The sequence below is a fragment of the Acomys russatus genome, chromosome 15 (assembly GCF_903995435.1).
Source record: "Acomys russatus chromosome 15, mAcoRus1.1, whole genome shotgun sequence".
NCBI lineage: Eukaryota > Metazoa > Chordata > Mammalia > Rodentia > Muridae > Acomys > Acomys russatus.
Window position 1 is genome coordinate 14,138,311 of NC_067151.1, and position 24,312 is coordinate 14,162,622.

Below are 24,312 nucleotides of genomic sequence, written 5' to 3' on the forward strand. Positions count from 1 at the left end.
TTCCAGTCTTGATTGCTGGAGACTTTGGGATGTTGGACCCTGTGGCATCCTACGTTACTAACAAACACAACACCCAATCGCCGCCCAAATCAAAAGTCCACTCGCTTCCTGCAATCGCACTTAGGGATAGCTCCGAGTTTAATTATTTAGTAACATGCCCTTTAACAGTCCCGGCTCCTTCCTCCCCTCCCATAGCTCTGCCTTTGGGTCTTTCACACAGGCTCGGAGGGCCTGAGGAGGAACCGCCCTTGCAGAGGGAACAACCCGTAATTGCAGGTTCCCTCTGCTCTGCGACAAGGAAGAAGCTGGCATGATTTTGTTTTCCACAGAGCTGACAGTTCTGTTTTCTTAGACTTCTTTGGACTGAAATGATTTGTTGATTTGCTATTGTGTGAACCAAACTCAGTCCCGTAGCACTTTTGTGACTGTTAAAGAGGAGGAGGGTGGGGGAGTGGGGGTGGGGGGGGAGTAAATGAAGAGTGAAAAGGATAATTAAAGTGCTGGCCAGGAGACGTGATTCTGTGCCAGCTCTGTGACCCACAGTGTTACGTGACCCTGGGCCAGTCATTGCAGCTGCCTGGGCCTCAGGTTCCTCCCGTGTGACACCAGGTGGCCAGGTAAGGCTAGCCCTCAGGTGGCTGAAGACTTAACCTGACAGTGACCCCTTGAGTGGGGAAGGTGAGGTGGAGGCTTACTGTGGCCCCCCAAAGACCAGCTAAAGGAGAAGAGTTTAGCTCGGGAAGAAAATGCAAGTTCTGCAGTTGTTTAATTGGCAAAAGTCACATTATTTGGGGGAGGATTTTCAATTTATCTCAAACTAATAAGCCTTTGTTTTAAAATGGCTGGATAAGGGGTTGAAACCTAGGATCTTGTGATCGGTACCCATACCCTCAAGCACTGAGTCATAGGCCCGGGTCTATGCTTGTAATTTTTTTTTTTTCAACTTTTTTTTTTTTTTTTTTTTTTTTTTGGTTTTTCGAGACAGGGTTTCTCTGTGTAGCCTTGGCTGTCCTGGACTCACTTTGTAGACCAGGCTGGCCTCGAACTCACAGTGATCCACCTGCCTCTGCCTCCCGAGTGCTGGGATTAAAGGCGTGCGCCACCACGCCCGGCTTATGCTTGTAATTTTATAAACATTTTTCCTATTCGTTGTTATAAATCAATTCATGTTGCTTGAGGGTTATTTAGCAAACAGGAATTAGCAAAAAGAGAAAATTTCATCCTTTCTCTTTTTTCCCCTCTCTTAGCCCAGGTTGGCCTCTTAACTCTCTATGTAGTTGAAGATGGCCTTGAACTTTCGCTTTCCCTGACACCCCACCCCCCCCCCCCCCCCAACTCCCAGTGCTCCAGTGCTGGAATTATGAGCATGCTCAGGAACTCAGGGCATCGTGCACGCTAGGCAAGTAGCTACCAATCGTGACACAGCTCTAGCCACTTGTGTATTTATTGATCTCATTCTAGCTGTTTGTGTGTGTGTGTGTAGCTCAGAGGGACAGCTGCTACCATGTGGGTCCCAGCAATCGAACTCAGGCCATCAGGTATGGTTAGAGGGACCTTCACCCAGTGATGTCACTTGTCGGTCCTGTTCGTTTCTTTTGGAGGCCAAGTCTCTGTAACTGGACTCCGTTTCCCAAGTTCAGGCCTGTGGCTCTTCCTGGGTCTTGCTTGTTTTGAAATAGAGGCTTCCTACATAGTCCGTGCTGGCCTCGAACTTGCTGTGGTTCCTCCTGCTTAGTTTTCTGTGTGCTGGCATAGACAAGCAGGCACTAGAACAACCGCTGTAGGGAGCAGAGCATTTACATGTCCCTTAGTCTGTTATCTTGATAAGGGGGCACATGCGTCAAATTTGTAAGTGCTGTCTAGACCCAGCTCTGACACCACACGAGGTGTGACAGCGTCCCTCCTTCCGGGTCAGTCGGTGCTACTGGTTGAGCATTGTGCAGGCTGCATTTGCTAATGCTGAAAGTCACCGACGTGAAACCCACAGGAACGCTAGTGGAACACAGAAAGAGCCACCCAGCCCACCTGAACCCCACAGCAAAACACAAACCCTTCCTTCCCCAGGGTCACATTGCACCCCGCTAGCCTCTGCATGACAGCCCACTTTAGCTGTGTCACCGGCAGGCACGGCACATGGAAAAAGCAATGCCTGTCTCTGTGTTCTCTTTCTTCTTCTGCACGGCATGTTTTGCATGTTCTAGTTTTCCATTCTTTGCCCTTTCTTTTTATTTCTGCTGTTTGTCTCTTTCTCCTTGCTGAGGGAGCCAGTGGAAGGTGGGTAGTCTGGCCAGCAGACCCAGCTTTCAGGCAGAGCTGTCACTCTTTTTCAGCATAAGGTGTTCTGAAATGCACATTAAGGGCTGGGGCCGGGGTTCAGGGATCGAGTGCTTGTGTAGCAAGTACGAGGTCTGGATCCACTGTCCACGCCCACAGAATAGAGCTGTGCCGCTTCGTAGCTATTGATTTTACTATGCCCATGAAGGGCATGCTGTGTGCTGGGCTCCACTTCCCATGTGCCCTCTGTGTTTACTGTCTGTGCTTTGGATGACAGTGCTGACACAGTGATGGACAGTCAAGTAGCAGAGAAGAAAGGCAGCACAATCGACTCCTTAAATAGTTATTTACTAGATTGTTTCATTAAAGATCCATTATTGACTGTGTTAACTCTCAGCTCAGAAGTGCTCCATGTAATGCTGTGGGAGGGGGAGGCCAGAAAGGCTGTTTACATTTGTACTGCTCTCCCCTCTTCTCCCCTCCCCTTCCCTCCCCTCCCATTCCCTCCTCTCCCCTCCTCTCCCCTCCCCTTCTCTCCTCTCCCCTCCCCTCCTCTCCCCTCCCCTTCTCTCCTCTCCCCTCTCCTCCTCTCCCCTCCCCTCCTCTTCTCCTCCCTTCCCCTCCCCTCCCTCCTCCTCTCCTCCCCTCCTCTCCTCTCCTCTTCTCCCCTCCCCTCTCCTCTCCTCTCCTTTCCTCCTCTCTTCCCCTCCCCTCCATTCTCCTCTCCTCTCCTTCCCTCCTCTCCTCTCCTCCCCTCTTCTCCTCTCCTCCCCTCCTCTCCTCTCATCTCCCCTCCCTCCTCCTCTCCTCCCCTCCTCTCCTCTCATCTCCCCTCCCTCCTCCTCTCCTCCCCTCCCCTCCCTCCGCCTCTCCTCTCCTCTCCCCTCCCCTCCTCTCCTCTCCCCTCCCTCCTCCTCTCCTCCCCTCCCCCTCCTCTCCTCTCCTCTCCCTTTCTCTCCTCTCCTCTCTTCTCCCCTCCCTCCTCCTCTCCTCTCCTCCCCTCCCCTCCTTTCCCCTCCTCTCCCCTTCTCCCCTTACCTCCTCTCCTCTTCTCCCCTCTTCTCCCCTCTCCTCTCCTTACCTCCTCTCTTCCCCTTCCCTCCCCTCCTCTCTTCTCTTTTTTGTCCCTCCCTCCCTCCTTCCTTTCCCTCCCTCCCCCTTTTCCTTCCTTCTTTTATTTCCTCCCTTCTAAGAAATGATCTTGCCTCAGTTTCCCCAGTGATAGGATTACAGGTAAAAAGCCACTGTGCCTGGCCCCACTTCAAATGTCTTGCTTTCTTTCCCCCTCCATCTTTCCCCTCTCCCTCCCTCCCTCCCTTCCTCCTTCCCTCTCTCCCTTCTCCCCGCCCCCACCAACGCCCACAGCCACTGTTCTCTTCTCTTATTTGTTTTTTGCAATGCTAGAGATAAAACCTAGGACATCATTAAAGCCAGTGTTCTGCCCTTGGTATACCCTAGCATATATGCCCAACATGTATTTCTAACACAATGTTTTGTTTCGTTTTTCAAGACAGGGTTTCTCTGTGTAGCCTTGGGTTTTTTGCTTGTTTGTTTTTTTAGTTTTTTAAGACAGGGTTTCTCTGTGTAACGTCGGCTGTCCTGGACTCACTTTGTAGACCAGGCTGGCCTTGAACTCACAGCGATCCACCTGCCTCTGCCTCCCGAGTGCTAGAATTAAAGGGTTGAGGCACCACACCTGGCTTGCCTTTTCTCTCTTAAAACTAACACTTGCAAAGCAATTTGCTGCGGCTTCTGCTGGATTCAGGTTCAGCCATCTTGTCTCTTTGCCTCCCTTAATAAAGGATCTCTCTCTACATTTCGTTTGTGCTTAGAAATTGGGGTTTGGGTGTGGTCTGTGCCTAATCTGGGGTACAGAGGGGAGTACCCTGCAGTACACGGGTCCTTTCAAGAGGAGAGACAGAGGGAGAGGGAGAGGGAGAGACAGAGACAGAGACAGACAGAGACAGAGACAGAGAGGGAGAGGGAGACACACACACACACACACACACACACACACACACACAGAGAGAGAGAGAGAGAATGCGTTTGTGCACATGTCTGTGTATGCTATTGATTTCTTCTTGAGACAGACAGTGTTTCATGTAGGCCAAGCTGTCCTTTAACTTTAAAACAAAAATCTTTATTTTCGTTTAATTTTACTTTTTAAAAAGGATTTATTTATTTATTATGTATACAGTATTCTGCCTGCATGTACACCTGCACACCAGAAGAGGGCACCAGATCTCATTATAGATGGTTGTGAGCCACCACATGGTTGTTGGGAATTGAACTCAGGACCTTTAGAAGGGCAGCCAGTGCTCTTAACATTTGAGCCATGTCTCCAAGCCCCAAAATCTTTACTTTTACTTTACGTGTATAGGTGTTTTGTGTATTATGTCTGTGCAGCATGAACATGTAGTGCCTGCAGAGGCCAGAAGGGGACATCAGGTCCCTATGGAACTGGAGTTACAGACAGTTGTGAGTCGTCTTGTGGGTGCTAGGGCTCAAACTCAGGTCTGCTGGAAGGGTAACCAGTATTCTTTTGGGTTTTTGAGACAGGGTTTCTCTGTGTAGCCTTGGCTGTCCTGGACTCACTTTGTAGACCAGGCTGGCCTCGAACTCACCGCAATCCACCTGCCTCTGCCTCCTGAGTGCTAGGATTAAAGGCTCCAGTGTTCTTTAAGCTCTGAGCCATCTTTCCAGCCCCTAGGCCTCACAATATCACTGCTCGCCATGTGCTCAGACTGCTAGCGTGCGCTTCCATATTGAACTTCTTACACACTGTTTTTCTAGTCTCTGCTTTTGTTTGTTTGTTTTGTATTTTCAAGACAAGGTTTCTGGGATTAAAGGCGTGCACCACCATGCCTGGCCCTAGTCCCTACTTTTTTGAGGTTCATTTCCCACCTAATTTTTTGGTGTAGATTTTATGATTCTGTGTATGTGTTTGTGTGTATGGTTATGTGAGTGTGTGTGTGTGTGTGTGTGTGTGTGTGTGTGTGAGAGAGAGAGACAGAGAGACAGAGACAGACAGACAGACAGACACACACACACACATACACACACACACACACACAGAAAGAGAGAGAGAGAGAGGCAGTGCCTGTGGAGAATTGGCTTTCCTGACCTGGAGCTGCCTAAGGGAGCGTGAGCACAGGTTCTCTGTGAGAGCTGTGCTCTTTTTTTTTTTTTTTCCCGAGACATGGCTTCTCTGTGTAGCCTTGGCTGTCCTGGACTCGCTTTGTAGACCAGGCTGGCCTCGAACTCACAGCAATCTGCCTGCCTCTGCCTCCCGAGTGCTGGGATTAAAGGCATGGGCCACCACGCCCGGCTGAGAGCTGTGCTCTTAAGCTCTGAGCCACCTCTCTAGTTTCTCTTTGTTCATTTTCTCAGATGCTTTCTGGGTGGCCCTGGTGCATACCGATGTTCTACCTCTGAGATGGAATATGTTTCAGAGACTAAGCAGACACTTCCGCACACAATTTCACAGAACTTGATGATTCCTGCTTCCTTATCTCTCAGGTATCAACAAAACAAAACAGAGATAAAAAACAAAATATGCCCCCCTCACCCCACAAATGGACATAAAGTCTACACAAAAAATTAAGGGAAAAAAAAAAAACCTCCAAAAAGTAGAGACTAGAAAACCAGAGAATAAGTTCAGTGTGGAAACTCAGGGAAGGCTGGCAGTTTCACGTCAACATGATGCCTTCTAAGATGGCTTACTACGCTGCGGTAAAGAAGCACAGAGGCCCGCCATGGTCACCCACACCTTTAATCCTAGGACTCATGGAGGCAGAGCAGACAGATCTCTAAGTTCTAGGCCAGCCTGGTTTGCACAATGAGTTCCAAGGTAGCCAGAGCTGCAAAGTGAAAGACTCTTTTTTTTTTTTTTTTTTTTTTTTTTTTTTATACTTCTATAGAGGCATTATGATACATTTGTCAAGTGGAAAAAAAAAAAAAAGGCAAGGAGAACAGTATGTTTGATACATTAGTTTTATTTTCTTTTCTTCTTCTTCTTCTTTTTTTTTTTTTTTTTTTTTTTTTGGTTTTTTGAGACAGGGTTTCTCTGTGTAGCCTTGACTATCCTGAACTTGCTTTGTAGACCAGGCTGGCCTCGAACTCACAGTGATCAGTCTGCCTCTGCCTCTCGAGTGCTGGGATTAAAGGCGTGCACCATCACCACCCAGCAATACATTATTTTTCATGCAAAAATTAATACACGAGAAACGGTAAGTCTATAAATGCAGTGTGTGCTATGGGCAAAGAAGTGGCTGAGGCAAGGAAGTGGCTGATGGTATTATTTTGGGTTTGGCAGTTGCTCCTCCCCCCCCCCCCCCCCCCCCCGCCCGTGTGTGTGTGTGTGTGTGTGTGTGTGTGTGTGTGGCGGTGTACTTGTTAAGGCCAGAGGACAGTTTGTAGCAGTCAGTCCTCTTCTTTCACCGCATGAGTCCTGAGGACCAAACTCAAGTCTTCCGGGCTGACAGTTGATGCCTTTCAAACCCATCTTGCTTTTGGAGACAAAAATCTTACTAAGTAGCCCAGGCTGTTCTTGTGCTCCCTATACAACAGTGGATGGCCTTGAACTAAGGTGATCTTCCTGCCTCCGCCACTAGTCTGTTAGGATTACAGATGTGAGCCCCCATACCAAGCTGTGTTACTTTAAAAACAAAAACAAAAACAAAATGTTGAAATGTTTTCTTTCTTTCTTTCTTTCTTTCTTTCTTTCTTTCTTTCTTTCTTTCTTTCTTTCCTTCCTTCCTTTCTTGACATCATCTTCCTCTATGTACTCCTGGATGGCTTTGAACTCACCATCTTTTCTCCCCAGGTCCTGGGATCACAGGTGCCATACCTGGCAAGGATGACATTTTATTCAGGCGATAAGGCCCAGCTCCTTTGAGTGAGGAGGCACTTTCTTACAGGTCACATTTTAGTCACAGATCTGGCTTGTTGTCACCATTAATGTGCGTGACAGTTTGACTGGTCTTGGCAGCCCTTCTTAGCTGGAGGCAGCCCTTGAGGAGAGGAAGTGGGCTTTTCCTCTCCCCCAGGGCGACCCTCCTCTGCCTTCCTCACATTCTTCTGCTGTCTGGGTCATGCTGGGACAGGCTTTGCAGTCTCAGGATTCTTGGGTCCTGGCACTGTCCCCAGTTAGCGTCTCTCACCCAAGTGTCATATAGCAAGCCCCTTGAACTGTTTTTCTCCTGGGGCGGTGAAGCTGTTGATCCCGAGCAGCTGGAAACAAGCTGCGAAGACTCTAGTTCAGGGACTGGGCTGTGTTAATATTCTAGATACCTCGGGCAGGTCAACAGCACGTGTCTAATGTAAAGTAATTTATTCCGTTAGTATTTTAGTTTCCTGCTGCCAGGAGCTCCTGGCATATGGTGTTCCCTGAAGACTCGCAGACAGAGAAGGAACTCTGGGCATAGCAAGGCATCTACATTCATTCATGTGTTTAGCATCTTGGCTTGGAGATAAAATTCTAAGCCTCAGTCCCAGTGGCTGCCCAGCTGTGTGATGGTAAACTGCCTTCTTGGTCTGCTGCAGCCACTACAGTTATGCTGGGACTCTGGAGAGTCGCTGAGCCTTGGCTTGATGACATGAGAGTCTAGGATGCTCGTAAGAACAGGGTGCTTGTTCTACCTATGGCCTGCCTGTGTGTCCAAGGAGTCACTCCTGAAACTTTTTATTGCTTTTTTTTTTTTCGAGACAGGGTTTCTCTGTGTAGCCTTGCCCATCCTGGACTCACCTTGTAGACCAGGCTGGCCTTGAACTCACAGCGATCTGCCTGCCTCTGCCTCCCGAGTGCTGGGATTACAAGTGTGTGCCACCACGCCCGGCTCTTTTATTGCATTTTTTTTTAACTTGTGCCTATGCATGCATGAATGATTTTGTGGTGTGTGTGTGTGTGTGTGTGAATGTAAGTCAGGTGCCATAACACCTGTAGGTCTCAGAAGGCAACTTGTGGAAGTTGGTTTTGATAGCTCTTTAAAAAAATTAATTAGTTGATTAAATTTTTTTTTTTGTGTGTGTGTGTGTGTGTGTGTGTGTGTGTGTGTGTAGTGCCTGTGTGGAGGTCAGGGCATACCTTGTGGGGGTTCGTCTTTTTCTTCTGGCTTGTGTGTGCATGTGTGCATGTATGTGTGTGTCAGGTTTCCCTCTTTCCTCCTCCTCCTTCTTTTCTTTCTTTCTTTTTTTTGTTTTTTGTTTTTTGTTTTGTTTTTTTTGAGACAGGGTTTGTCTGTGTACTGTTATTTTGTAGACCAGGCTGGCCTGGAACTCACAGCAATCTGCTGCCTCTGCCTTCCTGAGTGCTGGGACTACAGGCGTGCATCACCTTTCTTTCATTTCTTTCTTTCTTTCTTTCTTTTTTTTTTTTTTTTTGGTTTTTCGAGACAGGTTTCTCTATGTAACAGTCCTGGCTGTCCTGGACTCACTTTTGTAGACCAGGCTGGCCTTGAACTCACAGCAATCCGCCTGCCTCAGACTCCCGAGTGCTGGGCTTAAAGACTTGCGCCACCACGCCCGGCTCTTTCTTTTCTTTTTAATATAGAGCCTTGAGTATCACAGGCTGTTCTTATACTCTCCATGCAGTTCGAGGGGGGGGGGGCTGGGATGGCTGTTCTCCTGTGTCTCCCTGGCGCTGCAAGCATGCATCACCGCACCTTGTCTACATCCGGCTGGGTTCTGAGCACAGCACTGTGTGTCTGCCTCACAAACGCTCCACCAATGGAGAGATGCACCCCCAGCCTTTTCCTCTGTACGTCACTGTGGCTCAGGCTGGCCTTCAGACAGGTAGTCAAAGCTGCCCTGTACCTCCTGATCCACTACCCCCACCTCCCAGGGGGTGAGATGGCAGGTGTGTACCAACATTCCCAGCTGTATGCATGCATTTCTGTCTTCTTCCATTCTGTGGAGTTTTAGGACATTTCTGAAGGGAAAGTTGGTGCACTCCCTTAGGCAATTTGACAGGTGAAATCCCACTGTGAGTGGTGCTTAGTCCCATACTAAGGATTCTTTTAATGGGCACCTGCTGTAGCTGGACGGAGCAGGGAGGCCTAGCCTTGGCCTTGGGGGGTTGTGCAAGGTGATAATAAGGTTGTGTTTCAAGCATTTGCTTTATAATCACCACTATATTTTAAGATGTGGTAGGACTGTGTCATTTACACTGTTGAACTCTTCACTGGGCTAGCCAAGTTTGTGCCTGGCACACAGTAGGCCATTTGGGCAGTCAGAGTGTATGCCTGGCACGCAGTAGGTGTTTGGGCAGTCAGAGTGCATGCCTGGCACACAGTAGGTGTTTGGGCAGTCAGAAGTGCATGCCTGGCACACAGTAGGTGTTTGGGCAGTCAGAATGCATGCCTGGCACACAGTAGGTGTTTTGGCAGTCAGAGTGCATGCCTGGCACACAGTAGGTGTTTTGGCAGTCACAGTGCATGCCTGGCACACAGTAGGTGTTTTGGCAGTCAGAGTGCATGCCTGGCACACAGTAGGTATTTGGGCAGTCAGAGTGCATGCCTGGCACACAGTAGGTGTTCAGGCAGTCAGAGATTCAGCATGGCGCTGACAGTTTCCCTGATAGACAACAGAAGGGGTGGAGATCAATGGAGCATCTGGGTGTTGGGAATGCCTAACAGAATCCACTTCTGTGTTTGTAGTGAAGAACTTCCTCCTAAGGGCGATTTCTGCAGTGCTGGGACTGAACTAGAGGCCTTGCACGGGCCAGGCAAGTGTTCTCCATTGAGTTACACCCCCACTCCAGTCGTGAACAGCTCTGGGTGCTATTGTTCTTGGAAGGCTTTTGTTGAACTGATATTAATCACAAGGTTGCTTGGCTAGTGCCCTATGCCAGCCACAGGTAGCCGAGAGCTTGACTGCTTTTTCATCCCCCTCACCGCACGTTCTTTCTTGGCAGGATATTACTACATAGTAGTTCTGGCTGGCCTCAAACTCACAGATATCCACCTGCCTCTGTCTCCTAAGTGCTCGATTAAAGGTGGGTGCCACCAGTTTTGTTTTTCGTCAGTTCCAGGTTGTGCTGAGCCAGTGCGTTACGGCTGAGCGACACTGCCATACTCATCTTGGTTTTAATAAAGCTTGAAGAGGCTTTCCTTGCCCCCAGCAGAAAGCCCACCGCTTGAGGCTGGTTTTACTCTCAGACCTCAGCAAACCCGTGTGGACACCTGGATGTCAACAACTTTAGACACAATTCTGAGAATGCTACTTGCCACTGTCCACTGTGAGCCTTGTCTTGCTCTGGTTAGGCCCCTGGAGATGGCTACATGCGTCTTCCTGACCACTTTATAAAGTGACAGAGCTGGGATTCGAACCATATTCTTCCAAAGCAGCATTCTTTCTTTTTCTTTTGTCTTTTTTTGGTTTTTGGAGACAGGGTTTCTCTGTGTAGCCTTGACTGCCCTGGATTCACTTTGTAGACCAGGCTAGCCCTGAACTCATAGAGATCCACCTGTCTCTGCCTCCCCAGTGCTGGAATTAAAGGTGCGAGCCACCATGTCCAGCAGCAGCAATCTTTCTCATGACAAAGGGATTCATATAAACCAGGCTAGCCTTGAACTTACTATGTGGCAGAGGATGACTTTGAGCTTCTGATCCTCCTGAGTACCGGGATTATAAATTCGTATGCAGTGCTGGGGTTGAGCGCAGGCGTTCATTCATGCTAAGTGAGCACTCTACCAACTGAGCCATGTTTGGGGGCGGGGGTGGGTGTCACACAGCTGTACTCTACACTGTGCTAGCCTGGCCCCTCTGACACTCAGAAGCCTCAGATACCTCATTCATCGCTCTTCCTTCACTGATATCATCCTTAGAAAATGACAAACTGGGGCTGGAGAGATGGCTCAGCGGTTAAGAGCACCGACTGCTGTTCTAGAGGTCCTGAGTTCAATTCCCAGCAACCACATGGTGGCTCACAACCATCTATAATGAGATCTGATGCCCTCTTTTGGCGTAGCAGGCATACATGCAGGCAGAACACTATACATAATAAATAAATAAATCTTTAAAAAAAAAAAAAAAAGAAAAAGAAAATGACAAACTGAGCTGGGCGGTGGTGACACATGTCTTTAATCCCAGCACTTGGGAGGCAGAGACAGGCTGATCTCTGAGTTTGAGGCTAGCCTGGTCTAGAAAGGGAGTCCAGGACAGCCAAGGCTACACAGAGAAACATTGTCTCGGGAAACAAAAAACTAAAGCCAAAACTAAAATACAAACAAACAAACAAACCAACCAAATGACAAATGGGCTGGGCCCGGGGTGGCCTGTCATCCCAGCAGCTCCTGAGGTTGAGACAGCCTGAGGCTTGAGTATCTTGTCTAAAACAAACAAACAAACAAACAAACAAACAAACAAACACTAGCCTGGGATTTAGTGGTAAAGTATTTATGATGAGGCCCTGGCTTTGATCCTTAGCACTGGGTGTGTTGGGAGACAACGACATACTGCTCTTAGCTGCCCATGTGGGCCATGCTGTCTGGCCCCTCCGTGCACCGTTTGGCCCAATGCGTTGACAGCTGTAACTGTGTGGCTGAGATCTGTGGTCCCCAGATGAGGAAGATGACAACATTGCAGTGGGGCGGGGTGGGGGTGCTGTGTGCAACAGAGGCTCCTTACCATGTACGCAGGCAGAGCATGGGGCTGGGAGTCTATTTGGAGCCACCATTTCCAGGATTGGCACTCAGGTTGGCTGTTTCTTCGGTGTGGCCCCTCCCTAGTTCACTCAAGTGAGCGTCATCACTCTTGGTTGTCTACTTGATTGGATCTGGGATCAACTAAAAGATGCCTCTGTGACGTTTTGTTTTATTTATTATTATTTATTTGTTATTTTTTAAATAAAAGGATTAATACTGAAAGGGGAAGACCTTGCATGCGAATTGGCAGCAGCATCTTCTGGCTGTAGCTCAGACACAAAGAGGGAAAAACAGGCTTCCTTCCCCGCCTGTCTTCACCTGCTGCTGGTGACAGCATCTGTTCTGTTGCTGGCTCCACCAAAACACAGTTTCTTCAGACTTGAGGCAGGACTGGATGCCTGTGGCTTGCAGGGCATCCTGCAGACCTCCATGTGCACACTGGGACTGCCATAGTACCTGGAGGCACAGAGTGACTATCAGGCGGCCAGGCCCCCTTGCACCCAGACTCTATTGTTATCCTGAACAGCGTGAGCCAATCTAACAAGCCTACCCCCTCTCAAACGTCTACATTTTTTTTTTTTTGTTAACATCTTCAATGTAGTACATATTAATACTTTTAATCTTTAAATGTTTATTTTTATTATTTATAATTATATATGCGAGCATGAGCCTGTATGTGCGTGTGTGCACATGAGAGCACAGGTGCTCACAGAGGCCAGATGCCTTGGCTACCCCTGAAGCAGGGGTTAAAGGTAACTGTGGGCTGCCTGACATGGCTGCTGGGAACTGAACTCAGGTTCTCTGGAAAAACAGCATGCCACTTTTAGCCAATGGGCCTCTCTCTAGCCCAGTAAGCATTCTTTTTTTAAAATAGGTATCCATTCTATTGGTTTTGTTCCTCTGAGGACCCTGCCTGATGCAGGCCCACTGTAAGTCCAGCCCATGCAGTGAACTGGCTGTGGGAGACTGTCCCAAGTGTTTTCAAGGTGGCACAAATGCTCACCGCTTAGCTGTTGGTGCCCTGACAGAGAAACAAGCTGTCTAGACGCTAGGGGATTCTCAAACCGCTGTCAAAGCTCACACAGCTAGCTGTCATCTCAACTGCTGCTGAAAACCACAAATCCAAGGTCTGCTTCAGCTGCAGGGTGAGTTCAAGGCTACGCTGGGCAAGTCAGTGAGACGTTGTCTAAGAGTAAACATTTTTTAAAAAGCCTGGGGTGTATCTGTGTGGATGAGGTTTTGCCTAGCATGTGGGGGGTGAAGGTTGGGGGGTGGGGTGTAGCTGTGTGAGTGAGGTTTTGCCTAGCATGTGAGGGATGAGGGTTGGGGCGTGGGGTGTAGCTGTGTGGGTGAGGTTTTTCCTAGCATGTGGGGGTGAGGGTTGGGGTGTGGGGTGTAGCTGTGGGGGTGAGGTTTTTCCTAGCATGTGGGGATGAGGGTTGGGGTGTGGGGTGTAACTATGTGGGTGAGGTTTTTCCTAGGCTGTAGAGGCTCTAGCTTCAATCTCCCACACACCAAGTGCCAATGAAAAGATGCAAAGAGCTCACAGGTGGGAGACACTTGTGCTGAAATTTGAGCCCTCACCAGCCACTTGCACAGGTCAGGTGCTGGTTTAGGTGACTGCCCCAAGGGTCCATTCCCTGGAAGTGGAGTGTTGCTGGCAGGTTGTGGAACCCTTACAGGATAAGGTTTTTATACTATGGAGAATGTCCCCTTGTGGGCGCCTTGTCTTTTTCCTTAGCTCCTCACTGATGCTATAAGGCAGTGGCTCTCAACCTTCCTGATGCTGCGGCCCTTTAATACAGTTCCTCGTGTTGTGGTGACCCCCAACCATACAATTATTTTGCTGCTGCTTCATGACTATACTTTTGTTACTGTTATGGATCATAATGTAAATATCTGTGTTTTCTGCTGGCCGTGGGTGACTCCTCCGAATAGGTCGTTAGACCCCTAGAGAGGTCATGACCCACAGGTTGAGAAGCTCTGTTCTAAGGAGTTTCTTCATCATGTATTCCCATTGGAGCTCAAGGTCTTGTCTATGTCGCAAAGTCATGGGGCCACTCAATCAGGTTGGAACCTCCAAAATCACAAACCAAACAAACCTTTTATCTTTCTAATTTGATCATTTCAGGTGCTTTGTTATAGTGTCAGAAAGCTAGCAATATTATTTCCAGTCCCTATTGCCATGTTTGGCAGAACAAGGGCAATGGAAATTTCAGAACAAGAAGCCATCTGCTAGGCTTGTACTCAAAAAAAAAATGTTAGAGATTTCAACAGAGTAGATAATAAGATAAAAAAAAAAGCTGTCCTCAGTGTGTGTGTATTGTTTATAAGCTAACGTCAGCTCCCGGGTTATAAAAACACAGCTGCTGCTGCTGCTGGTGGTGTGGTCGTTACCTGGGAGAAATCAGGACTTAGAAACATCCCAGCCCTGATCTGACACTCGCCGTCGTTGTTAGAGGGTGTCAGTTTCAGTGTGAAAGATGGGCTTAAAGAAGTTCCAGCAGCCAGGTGGTGGTGGCATACACCTTTAATTCTAGCACTCTGGAGGCAGAAGCAGGCAGATCTCTGTGAGTTCAAGGGCAGCCTGGTTTACATAGAGAGTGTTAGGACAGCCAGGACTATACAAAGAAACCCTCTCTCAACACACACACACACACACACACACACACACACACACACACGAAGAAGGAAGAGGAAGAGGAGGAGAAGGATAATGACAATGATGATGATGATGATGATGATCATCATCATCATCATAATAATGATAGTAATAATGATAATAGATCATTCCAGGGCTGTAGAGACGGGTCAGAGGTTAAGAGCACTGACTGCTCTCCCAAAAGTTATGAGTTCAATCCCAAGTAAGCACATGGTGACTCACAACCATCTATAATGAGATCTAGTGCCTCTTCTGGTGTGTAGGCAGAATACTGTATACCTAAAAAAATAAATAAATCTTAGGAAAAAAAAAAAAAAAAAGGTATTCCAGCAGGGGCCCTGAGGGCGTCAGGGGTATAGCACCCGGGTGTAGCAACAGGGGTGTAGCACACACAGAGAGAAGTTCTAATGAACTCTAGTGTAAAGTTCTGTCAGAGTAACAATTGTGCCTGTAGAGATGGCCCGGCAGTTACGAGTGCTTGCTGCTCTTTCAGAAGACTGGGTTCCCAGCACCCACATGGTGGTTCACAACTGTCTGTAATTTAACTCTGGTTCCAGGGATTTCAATCCCCTCTTCCTGACCTTGGTGGTCAGAAGGCTTGATGTAGTGCACATATACTCACGCAGACAAAAGGCTCATATACATTAAAAAAAAGAGTAGGAGGGAAGTGTATGTGGATAGTGTGCATGGAAAGGGCGGGAATTCCCTGCGGGAGTGAGCCTCACTCATCAGCCATCAAGCACTTCAAATGAGTGTGTGTGTGTGTGTGTGTGTGTGTCTGTCTGTCTGTGGAATTTTATTTTGGTTTTTGATGCAGGGTATCACTAGCTAGCTCTGGTTCACCTGGAACTCACCACATAGATCAAGCTGACCTTGAATTCACAGAGATTTGACTGTCTTTGCCTCCTGAGTGCTGGGATCAAAGGCATGTACCATCATGCCTGGCTAGTATGTGTAATTTTAAATCCCTCTTCTTTAAGGACATGATTCTGAAGACCAAAAGGTTTATGTTTATGACAGTGTTATTTCAAATAAGAGACATTTGGAGGGAAAGCCAGTTGATGTAATGGAATATTATGTGGCCATTTAAAGACCTGTGATGGCAGCAGTTGGGAGGCAGCAGCAGGAGGACCACAAACTCAAGAAGTTCCTGGGTACTGGGTGTGGTGGCACATGCCTTTAATCCCAGCAATCGGGAGGCAGAGGCAGGCAGATTATTGTGAGTTCGAGGCCAGCCTGGCCTGGTCTACAAAGTGAGTCCAGGACAGCCAAGGCTACACAGAGAAACCCTGTCTCCAGAAACCAAAAACAAAAAAACCAAAACCAACCAACCAACCAAACAAACAAAAAAACACCCCCCAACAAAGAAGTTCCTGAAGACCTTGCCTCAGGAAAAAAATAAAATAAAATAAAATAATAAATAAATAAATAAAAGAAAACTTCCAAGATTTCTTTTTTGATCCTCTGTAGTGGTTTGAATGAGAAATGTCCCCATAGTCTCTGGCATTTGAACCCTTACTGCAATTGGTGGCTTTGTTTAGAGAGGTTTAGGGTCTTATTCTAGCTGGGGGAGGTATGTCACTGGAGGTGGGGCCTTGAGAGCTCAAGGCTTTGTCCTGTTCTCAGTTTGCTCTCTCTGCTTCCTGCTAGCCATTCAAGAAGTAAGCGCACAGCTTAGCTTCCTGGTCCTGCTACTGTGCCTACTGCCATGCTGTCCCCAGCATGGTGGCCTCAGACCTTCAAAGTAGAAGCCAGAATGGACGCCTCTATACGTTGCCTTACTCCTGGTGGCTGATCACAGGAGCAGAGACTAGTGCAGGTTCTGTGGGGGCAAGGGTGGTCTCCATCTCGTTGGCAGTTCCCACTCTCTTCTCCGTGCCTCACACAGTAAGTGCTTTATTTATTGATGGGGACAGCATAAAAAAGCAAAAAACAAAACAAAACAAACAAACAAACACAAAAACCAAAGAATATGAAATGGAATTCCTAGTTGTGAAAAAAAGGAATTCTGACTGTGGAGGATGCAGAGGCCCTAGCTGGCTCAGTAAGGACAGTTGGTGGCAAGACTGGGTGAATTCCTGCGACACCCACACATACACACAGACACACACACACACACACAACTAAACAAATAGATGATACATAGATACAAAGATAGACAGACAGACAGACAGACAGACAGACAGACAGACAGACAGATAGATAGACAGGTAAAGAAGAAAATATCAAGCGGGCAGTGGTGGTGGTGGTGCACAGCTTTAATACCAGCACTCAGGAGGCAGAGACAGGTGAATCTTTGTGAGTTCGAGGCCAGCCTGGTCTACAGCGCAAGTTACAGGACAGCTAGGGCTACACAGAGAAACCCTGCCTTGAAAAATCAAAAACAAAAAACAAAGCAACACAACAACAAAAAAGAAATTGTCTGACGCTGGGCGGTGGTGGCGCACGCCTTTAATCCTAGTACTTGGGAGGCAGAGGCAGGTGGATTGCTGTGAGTTCAAGGCCAGCCTGGTCTACAAAGTGAGTCCAAGACAACCAAGGCTACACAGAGAAACCCTGTCTCCAGAAACAAAAAACAAACAAACAAACAAAAAAAAAAAAAAAAAAAAAAAAGAAAGAAAGAAAGAAAGAAAGAAAGAAGGAAACTATCTGACAGAAGCACCCTAAGGAAAGAGGAATTTGTTTTTGCTCACAGTGGAGGCTTCAGTCCCCAGTGATGGGAAAGGCGTGGCGCAGGAGCCCAGGGCAGCAGGTTACGTGACACTCGCAGCGAGGAGGCAGAGAGAGGTGAAGGCCATTGCTGGGGTCTCCTTTCATTCAGTTCAGGACTCCATCCTTTGCATGGCACCACCTACTCAATGAAGAGTGTCCGGAGAGACACACTCAGAGATGCGTCTCCTAGGCGATTGCAAATCTAATCACGGTGACAATGATGAGGAACCATCACAAATGCATACCAACCAGTTTAAGTGGGTCACATGGTAGGGATAAGTGAGCAGAAAAAGGATGTTTGTGGAGCTATGCTGAGTTACGGTGGATTGGTGGTTAAGAACACTGGCTGAGGGCTGGAGAGATGGCTCAGAGGTTGAGAGCACGGGCTGCTCTTCCAGAGGTCCAGGGTTCAGTTCCCAGCAGCCACATGGTGGCTCACAGCCTTCTATAATGAGAGATCTGTTGCCCTCTTCTGGCCTGCAGGTGTACGTGCGGGCAGAGCACTGTATACATAATAAATAAATACATCCTTAAAAAAAAAAAAAAAAAAGAAAAAAAAGAACACTGGCTGAGCCGGGCGTGGTGGCACACGTCTTTAATCCCAGCACTCGGGAGGCAGAGGCAGGCGGATCGCTGTGAGTTCAAGGCCAGCCTGGTTTACAAAGGGAGTCCATCCAGGACAGCCAAGACTACACAGAGAAACTCTGTCTCAAAAAAAAACCCAAACAAACAAACAAACAAACAAAAAAACAAACAAAAAACCACTGGCTGAGCTGGGCATGGTGGTGCATGTCTTTAATCCCAGCACTCAGGAGGCAGAGGCAGGCGGATTGCTGTGAGTTCAAGGCTAGCCTGGTCTACAAAGCGAGTCCAGGACAGCCAAGGCTATTCAGAGAAACCCTGTCTTGAACAAACAAACAAACAAACAAAAAACCAAACCCCCCAAAACTAACGAACACTGGCTGTTCTTGCAGAGGTCCTGAGCACTTCCAGGATCCACATCAGGTGACTGACAGCTGTCTGTAAGTCCAGATCCAGGGGACCTAAGCAAGACTGGGTCTAATATTGTCAAACTGAGTAGCCAGATTCAAGTAACAAAGAGGCCTGTAGTTTTGTGTTTGTTGGTTTGTTTAAAATTTTTATGTATTTTTTATTTTTTTGGTTTCTTGAGTCAGAGTTTCTCTGTGTAGCCTTGGCTGTCTTGGAACTTGCTCTGTAGACCAGGCCGGACTTGAAATCACAGAGATTGACCTGCCTCTGCCTCCCAAGTGCTGGGATTAAAGACGTGAGCCACCACCGCCTGGCCTGTTTGTTTGTCTTGAGACAGGCTCCCAAGCTGGCCAGCTTGTCCTTGTGTGGCTGAGGATGACTTTGAACTTCTCATCTTTCTGCTTCTGTTTCCCTAGTGCACACGTGGCAGCACACCCAGTTCATGTAGTGCTATGGCTTGCATCTGGGGGCTTGTGCATGCTAGGCAAGCACTCTACCCACTGAGCCACACGCCCCAGGCCAAGACATCTGGTTTTCACCAGATCTTTTCATTAGGTTAAGCAGGAAGGCAGCTAGCAACACGTGCATGGGAAATGTGCCATCTTGGTTTAATGAATGGGTTTCTGTGGTATGTTGAAACACTTCAACTTCCTTAACCCAATATCTGACGAAGGAGCTAGGATAGAGAAATTAATTTACCACACACTAATTAAAGGAGGGTGTGCACTGTATATACGGCAAAAGTCTCTGGAATAAATACTTGATAAACAGTATCTGGCAAATTAAAAACCCTGAAATGTTAAATTAAATGCAAATTAAAAATCTGGAACATTAAATTAATTAAACAGAGAAAATTGCATCAAACAGCATTGCAAATCTTAGTTAAATCAGGGAGCCAAGCTCCCCAGCCTCACATCGCCCATTTGCAGTCTTCATTCACCTGTTGGGAATAAATAAGCAACAGCCGCTCTGCATCATTAGTGGATTTACATGTGGTGCCACACGGTTGTTTCCAGGGAGGCTTGCGGGGAGGAAACTAAGTAGGGAATAGAATGGACTTTTCCACCAATGTGGACAAAAAGCTGAAAGGTTTATTCAAACCCAGAATCCTTTTCTATTTTGAGAATAAGCTTTGCTAAGTTTATCTGTGCAAGGTGTGGCCCAGGTGCTGCGGTTCCCACAGGCTGACCAATTAGCGTGCAGACCAACCAGGGACCCCAAAGACAAGCCTTAGGCTGTGGCTCTACTGAGGGGCATACTGAAGCTTCCACACAGGCTGATGCTGCAGAGGGGTCTGCCTGCGGCCCATCACACAGGCTGATGCTGCAGAGGGGTCTGCCTGCGGCCCATCGCACAGGCTGATGCTGCAGAGGGGTCTGCCTGCGGCCGATCGCAATGGCTTCCTGGGTCTCTGAAGACATGCTTTCTGTCATTGTCCTTCTAGTTGAGACAGCATCATCCATCCTGGGTGGCCCTTTGTGGGTTTTTGGTTTATTTATTTGCATTTACTGTGACCCCGGGGATGGAGCACACAGGGTCTCTTGTCAGGATGGTGCTCTGCCCAAGCTACACCCTAGACTCTTCTGGATCTCAAAATCGGGGCCCAACACAGTGGGCGGGGCAACAGTGAGTCTGGCCCCTTGCGAACTGACTCTCAGGTCCACAAGTTAACCTGAATTCTAAAGCAGCCTGAAAGCACTCAATCTGCCTTTCTGCCTCTTCCTTCCTGTCTCGTGTTCTTCCTTTTTCTCTCCTTATTTCCCTATCGTCCTTTCCCCCTTCCTCTTGTCTTTCCTTGGAGGCAGCTGCCTTTGCTGCTTCCAGTTCTTTGAGGGGTTCTTTTTAAGTCCTGGCTGTCTTAGACTCACTTTGTAGACCAGGCTCTCCTCAAACTCACAGAGATCCACCTGCCTCTGCCTCCTGAGTGCTGAAAAGTAAACCTTTTTATGTATATTGTCATAGTCTCAATAAAAAGTAACACGCAGGGTTAGGTGTGTAGCTCCTTAGGTGGGTGCTTGCCTAGCATCATGAGACTCTGCATCCCACGATGGTACACGCTTGTAACCTCAGCACTCAAGAGGTAAAGGAAGAGAGGGTCAGGCGTTCAGGATCATCCTGTGCTAAACAGTGAATTTGAGGCCAGCCTGAGCTACATGAGACTCCATCTCAAAGAAGGCTAAGAAGAGGGGAAGGAAGAGAAGGAGGGAGGGGAAGAAAACAAACATTCTCTGTACTTAAAATTCAAATAGAAGGGAAGGAGGAAAGAAGGAAGGAGGAAGGAAGGAAGGAAGGAAAGAAAGAATGAAAGAAAGAAGGAAGGAAGGAAAGAAAGAAAGAAACTTGCATTCCTCACAGTTGCAGGACACACAAATAACATGCTACCATGTTGTCATTTCAGAATATATTTTAACGTTGTTGCGTATGTATCTACTTTTTTGTCCTTTGTGTCTTTTTTCCTTTTTCCAAACATAGCACAAAATGATAGCCTCCTTTCAGAATCACCCCATGCACACATACACTTTTAAGACAGAGGCTTGACGTATAGCTCAGACTAGCCTTGAGTTCACAATCCTCCTGCCTCTGTCTCCAGAGTACTGGGATTATACTTCAGCTGCTTCATCATTTTAATAACTGTATAATAGTTCATTATGTACACATGTTATAATTTACTTAACAACCCCTTATATTGAATTCTAGAAATTATTTGTTTTTAAAGGACAGCATCTTGCTGTGTTGCCCAGAAGGGATACAGAAGCTATTCAAAGTCTCAAGTCTACCCCTGACAGCACACAGTTTTGACCTGCTCCATCTCTGAGCCACACAGGTCCACCCCTCCTTAGGCAAACTGATGGTCTCTCACTCCCAGGAAGCTACCATATTCACACTAGCTTGAGAGCCGCAGTCCTAAGGCACACGTGACTAGGAAGATCTGCACCTGGGCAGCCAGAATTCCCGAGGCAAGCTGAGGCACTCTGTGGTCCGGGTGTTTGTTTGGGTGAATCCCATGGGAGGGTCACCTTAGAGATCAGGAAGCATCGTGTTTACAGAGCCTGAGTCATAGCCTTCGCCACCCACTGAATCAAAGGTGCTTCTGGGCCAGCTTTGTTGCAGGGCTTGCCGCAAAGATAAAGGGAATATGGGGCTGGGGAAGAGAAACCACCAGACTCTGGTGTCTTTTCATCTCCACTTGGGTGGCAGATGGCACACCCATTCTCGGCACCAGCTCCCATCAGTCTTCAGAACTGCCCGACTCTCATGAAACCCTAAATGTCATGCCCAGGTGGCTTTGTCCTAGAGGAAGCATCTCCTGAATACAATCAGCAGACCAGGAAGGGACACTGTGACAATAAGCTATAGAAGTGACACGGGTTACAAAACTGCAGTTCCCAGAATGCTGGTTTCTCCCAGGATGCTGTCTCTGCACAGATAATTCAAAGCAATGAGCTGCAGCAGAAAGCAATTTTTAGGACGAACATTAGGCATACGTACAGATAGAATATTAATATACTAAATGAATATATATATTTGGAACATATGCGTTGTAAATTCTAATGTAGTGTTTCTTTTTTCTCCCCTTAGGATCTTGTTATGTAGTTCAGGCTTCTGGCCTCCCAATGCCCATCTTTTATACACTAATCTCCCAGCTATCCACCATCACTTACCAGCCTACCCCATCACACCCCCAGCATTGGCATTGGGACTACTGCCTTGTACTCACTGGGTCTACGTTTCTTTACTTTTCTCATTTCTGTAACCAAATATGTTTCAGAAAGCAACCCAGTGTCTGGTGTGGATGGGAAAAGCTATTCTTACATTATTAAATAAAAACCCCAGTGCCAGAAGTGGGCCACCTGATTCCAAATTATTGGTAGTGGAGACTTCTGAGTCTCCAAAAGTTACAGCAATGGTCACTGATGTTGGTTGCACACCAGAACTAGATGGTAAGGCTCTCTACTCTGCTGAAGACACCGCCAGCGTTGGTCACTGGACAGGGAGAAGTCAAGCGGGGACTGGGTTGGAAGCAGGCTTCCACCTGGCCAGCCCACATAATGCCAGAAGGTGTCAAGCAGATTACTCAGGGAAAATTTTCAACCACAGTCTCATTCAGCCGTGGACCCTGTGTGCAGCATCTTCAGCCAGTCAGGCAAGGTGAGCTTCCTGTTGTACTAGTGGAAGTTCTGTTATGGAGGTCACCAACTGTCATGTTCATTTGATGCCTGCCCCACAGGAGGGAAGTTGCATCTGGTACTGCAAATCCAGTCAACAGCCTGTGGCTGGGGAGGTCACAGGCTTTAGAGGGAAAGCCACTGCTGTTGTTTTTCTAAGTGGACATGATGTGTCTGTGGATTTGCCTTCTTCCATGACTTACGTTTATGTGCATATATTAATTCTGCTTATAGTCTTGGTCGGTGAAGCTATTCCCCACCCCCAGGTCCCCCCTCCACTGCCAGGAAGCCTTAATTGATTACCTTCTTATTGGCAAGTTGTGGACCCATGGGAACAGGGAGGCAAACAGCGTTCCTTCTGGCTGAATAATGAAGGGGAGCCACGGATGCTCTCGGGGGGGGAGGGGGGTCACATATCCAGGATGAGGAGAGGGGAAAGGTGGGTGACAGTGATGACCCAGGCTAGGCAAGAGACATGCTGAAGTAGCCTATGCTGTCCATAGAGATGTGATGAGACCGAGAGAGATGTTTAGCTAGCACTCGGGCAACTCCCTGTAAGACAGTCACCCCAGAGGCAGAGAAGTTTCCTTTTGAAGTAGGCGATGGTGACTCCAGAGACTCATTGGCAGCTGTGACAAGAATAAGTACAATAAATGCTAAGCCACAAAGGGGGCATCTCTATTGCCTCCTCAAAGACTCGGGGAACGCTGGAGAAGAAGACAGGAAAAACATCAGAACAGGGCTCTAGGGTGGAGTGTTTCCAGAACAATGACTCCTGGGCATGACGTGGCTGTTTCACTCTGAACGCTGCCCGCCCAATACGGGATCTGTCCACATCCTATAGTGGATCTGTAGGCAGTTAATAGTTGTCAGGGGAGGCAGAGAGATTTTCTTCAGTGGTCTAGGCACTTGTAAGGTGCCCATGCTCCTGTAAATGACCTCTCGTCCGAGCTTCTAAAGCAGCCCAAATGAGACTAACTGGGTCTTTTTTTTTTTTTTTTTTTTAAGATATGAAAGTAGAAAGGGGACCAGAGGAGCCGGAACATCACAGAGTGGTACTCCTCCCACACAACGTTGGGCTTGATGGTTTGTCTGCCTCCTGCAGGAGTCATGCTACCTAACTTCCGCTCTGCTCCCCCTCTCTTCCCCTCCTTCCTCACTCTGTGTGTGTGTGTGTGTGTGTGTGTGTGCGTGTTATGTGTGTATGTGGTATGTGTGTGCATGTGGGGTGTTTGTGTATGTGTATATATGTGGTGTGTGTGTGTGTATGGTGTGTGTGTGTATGTAGTGTGTGTGTGTGGTGTGTGTGTGTGTGTATGGTATGTGTGTGTATATGGGGTGTGTGTGTGTGGTATGTGTGTGTATGTGGGGGGGTGTGTATTGTGTGTGGTGTGTGTATGGTATGTGTGTGTATGTGATGTGTGTGTATGGTGTGTGTGTGTGTGTGTGTGATGCTAGGAACTGGACTTGAGCCTGGTGCATGCTGGTGACTCTTAAATGGTGACTCAGCTCTCCTTCCATGGAGCCTGGCCACCAAGTTTTGAGGGCAATCCAGCTTTCAACAGCAATGCTGTAGCCAGCAGAGCAGGCTGAGCCCCCGCACTGACAGCCAGCACCACCTACCTGACCTGTGAAGGACTGCTGAGCACCCCATGTCTGGGTTCACTAATTTGCACCCCACCTCTGGGTTCTCTGACTTGCAGCTGCAGGCCCAGGCTTGGCTGTGCACAGGGCCCTGGGAAGGAGTTGGTAGGCACAGGGGACTGAGACAGTCAAAATAGCTCTGTCCTGTGTTTCTACCAGACCTGAACTAGCAACCTGCAACCCCGTGCTCATGCATGGTCCCTCAGGTGGTGCCTCCTTA